Genomic DNA, 3,109 nt, shown 5'->3' with positions numbered 1-3,109 from the left:
TAGTTGCATTAGCCCAAAACACTCATTTTGCCATGTCTCATGCATGCATCATATTGTTGCATACTGTTTGGTAATATTTGTGTATCGGTGCTCTCTGCGGCAGGTTCTGCCCCCGAGGAGTACCGTGATTACCCCAACGAAGAACAATACCAGTGCATCGACCCATCAGGCAAGCAACCAACCATTTGATCATATCGATAAAATCCCATGTTCTCGCTTCTGCTGTCTTTTACTGCATTAAGATAACGCGATTCAAACTGTTGTGTGCTGCGGTAGTTGAACCCATTTCCTCTGCATGACCTGTCATTGCCACAGTAACTAGATGAAACCCACTAGCATGTGTAGGAGTTGATTGAGCCATATGATTGTGTTGTTCCTACCTTGCTATGCCTGCTATGCTTAGAGTCGTGTCAGGTCTGGTTCATCTGGGTGATGGGCTAGAGGGAAATGATCGTGTCAGTATGAGAGTAAGGTGTTGAACACGATTTGGTAAAGGTATCAATGAGAGGCCATGTAAGAGTACATGGTGGGTTGTTTCATTGAGGCCGTCCTTAAGCATTGAGATCTGTATGTGTGATTTAAGAATCAGCTACTACCATACATTGGGCCCTGAAATATGACCCCGCTCGACTTCTTATTCACCCTAGTCCTCTGTCCAGGAGTTGCAAGTAGTTTCTGGTGTTTGTAGCCTATTGGAGGCCGTGGACAGCGCTGACCGTAGGGGTGGGCTGTGATGCGGTAGGTACGTGGCCGGGTGTACCGGATGCCCGTTTGGTATCTCGGGAACCCTGCTCACATCGTTTGGGGCTGTGAGCGAAACTTTGGCCGGATCTCCTCATGGATGGAACCCAAATAGGCGATAAACCTGGACTGGAGACTTGAGTGTCTAGGTAGGTCGTGGTCTACACCCACGTCGGCTTTCGCTTAAAGTCTGCCGAGCACATGTCGTGTGCAAACGCTAAGTGGTGGAAACATGTATGAAGAAGTACACCCCTGCAGGGTTAACATCATCTATTCGAATAGCTGCGTCCGCGGTAAAGGACTACTTGGTTGCCTATACAGTTCATAGACAAGTAAATGGAAACTACTAAAAGCCTCAAGATAAGCGTGAGTGCCGAGGATGGCTCTTCCGTAGGAAGACGGAGGTGGATCCTCGGTAGTGTATTGAAGTGGTGAGTAGTGGACTCGAGTGCGCAAAACTATTTCAAGTTGGAGTCTCGTAGGATAGCTTAGCCAAGAGTCAAAGCTGGCTTGCTGCAATAACCCCACCAACCCTTCTTGATAATATGCATGTATGTAGGATCTGATGTAAGTCTTGCTGAGTACCTTTGTACTCATGTTGCTTTAATCTACATTTTTCAGAAGATGCCACAACCCCTTCCGACGGGTTCTTCGTAGTCGTTGACATCGATGAGTAGACTAAGGCCCAGGTGGTGATCCTGAGCAAGTGAAGGACCATGTAGTATAGCTAGGCTTACCCAAGCCTCTTTTATTTTACTAGTTGTCTGTACTCAGACGAAACACTTCCGCTGTTGGCTTGTATGCTTGTATGACTTGAATGTGGGTCGTGTGACCCGTACTTGTGTGTATGCTATGTATGGCCCTCTGAGCCTTTAAATAAAGTACTTGTGTCGTAGAGTCATATTGTGATGCCTTGTTGTATTTGCACATATCGAGCATATTGTGTGTATGTTTGAAATGCTTGGTATGTGTGGGATCTGACTATCTAGTTGTTTATCTTTAGTAGCCTCTCTTACCGGGAAATGTCTCCTAGTGATTCCACATGGTAGCTTGCTACTGCTCCGGAACACTTAGGCTGGCCGGCATGTGTCCTTCTTCGTTCCTGTGTCTGTCCCTTCGGGGAAATGTCACGCATTGAGTACCGGAGTCCTGTCAGCCCGCTACAGCCCGGTTTACCGGAGTCCTGCTAGCCCAGTGCTACAGCCCGGAACTTACTTGCTGATGACCGACACGTTCGATGCTGGGTCATGGATGCCTGTCCCTGTAAGTCTATGCCACTTTGGGTTTACAACTAGCCATGTCAGCCCGGGCTCCTTTTCATATGGATGCTAGCGACACTATCATATACGTGTGCCAAAAGGCGCAAACGGTCCCGGGCAAAGGTAAGGCGACACCCGTGGGGATACCGTGCGTGAGGCCGCAAAGTGATATGAGGTGTTACAGGCTAGATCGTTGTGACATTGAGTCGGGGTCCAGACAGCGTTGGCATCAGAGCCGGACTGCCTGTAGGTTCTCCAAGCCAAACTGGTCGATGTTGAGTCTAGAAATGCTTTAGTTATATGTAGGGGAATTGATTGTGGGATGGTACGTAAGGCTCTTTTATCACGACCGGTTTTTCAGGGTAATAAATTTCCAGAAAAGACCGTCATGCTCATCAGCCCCAGGATTACTGTTAGCTGATGAGGCTCCAACTTGATACAGAAATTCCAAGTAGAAAACAAAATATGTAGTACAAGACCATTCTGGCCTGTGAGTACAACAAATGGTTCTAGTGGTTGATGGCGGAAGCGGGTTGTGAAACATCAGTGTCTATGGGACTCCATTTCCCACGGGAACAGCTGACCAGGTTAACTCCTATCTTCGCGAGGCTGCTATCTCCATTGTGTGCGTTCCGGGGCTGGCATCGTGTCGCTCCTCTCCGTGCAAGAAAATCTGGCCAAGACAATAGCCAGGGACAAGCCAGTGAGTACTTTGAATGTACTCGCAAACATTATGAACACAGGTATAATATAACAATGATGTACTAAAAATATTTTATGCTCATGACGTCAGTCACAAAAGATAAATGAACTCTGATGCGTGCAAGCAAGTTATTTATAAAAATGCAATAACATGGTAGTATTAAAATTTATGAAACAAATAACAAGCAATGCCACAGTCGGGCGTCTTAGCGACACCACATAAAGGGCTTTAAAAGAAATGCCACAGTCGGGCGTCTGAGCGACACCACATAAAGGGCTTTAAAAGAAATGCCACAGTCGGGCGTCTGAGCGACACCACATAAAGGGCTTTAAAATAAATGACACAGTCGGGCGTCTGAGCGATACTACATAAAGGGCTTTAAAAGAAATGCCATAGTCGGGCGTCT

Source organism: Triticum dicoccoides, chromosome 3B (genome assembly GCF_002162155.2).
Source record: "Triticum dicoccoides isolate Atlit2015 ecotype Zavitan chromosome 3B, WEW_v2.0, whole genome shotgun sequence".
NCBI lineage: Eukaryota > Viridiplantae > Streptophyta > Magnoliopsida > Poales > Poaceae > Triticum > Triticum dicoccoides.
The sequence above is the reverse complement of the archived record's forward strand: the minus strand, read 5'-3'. Positions refer to the sequence as shown.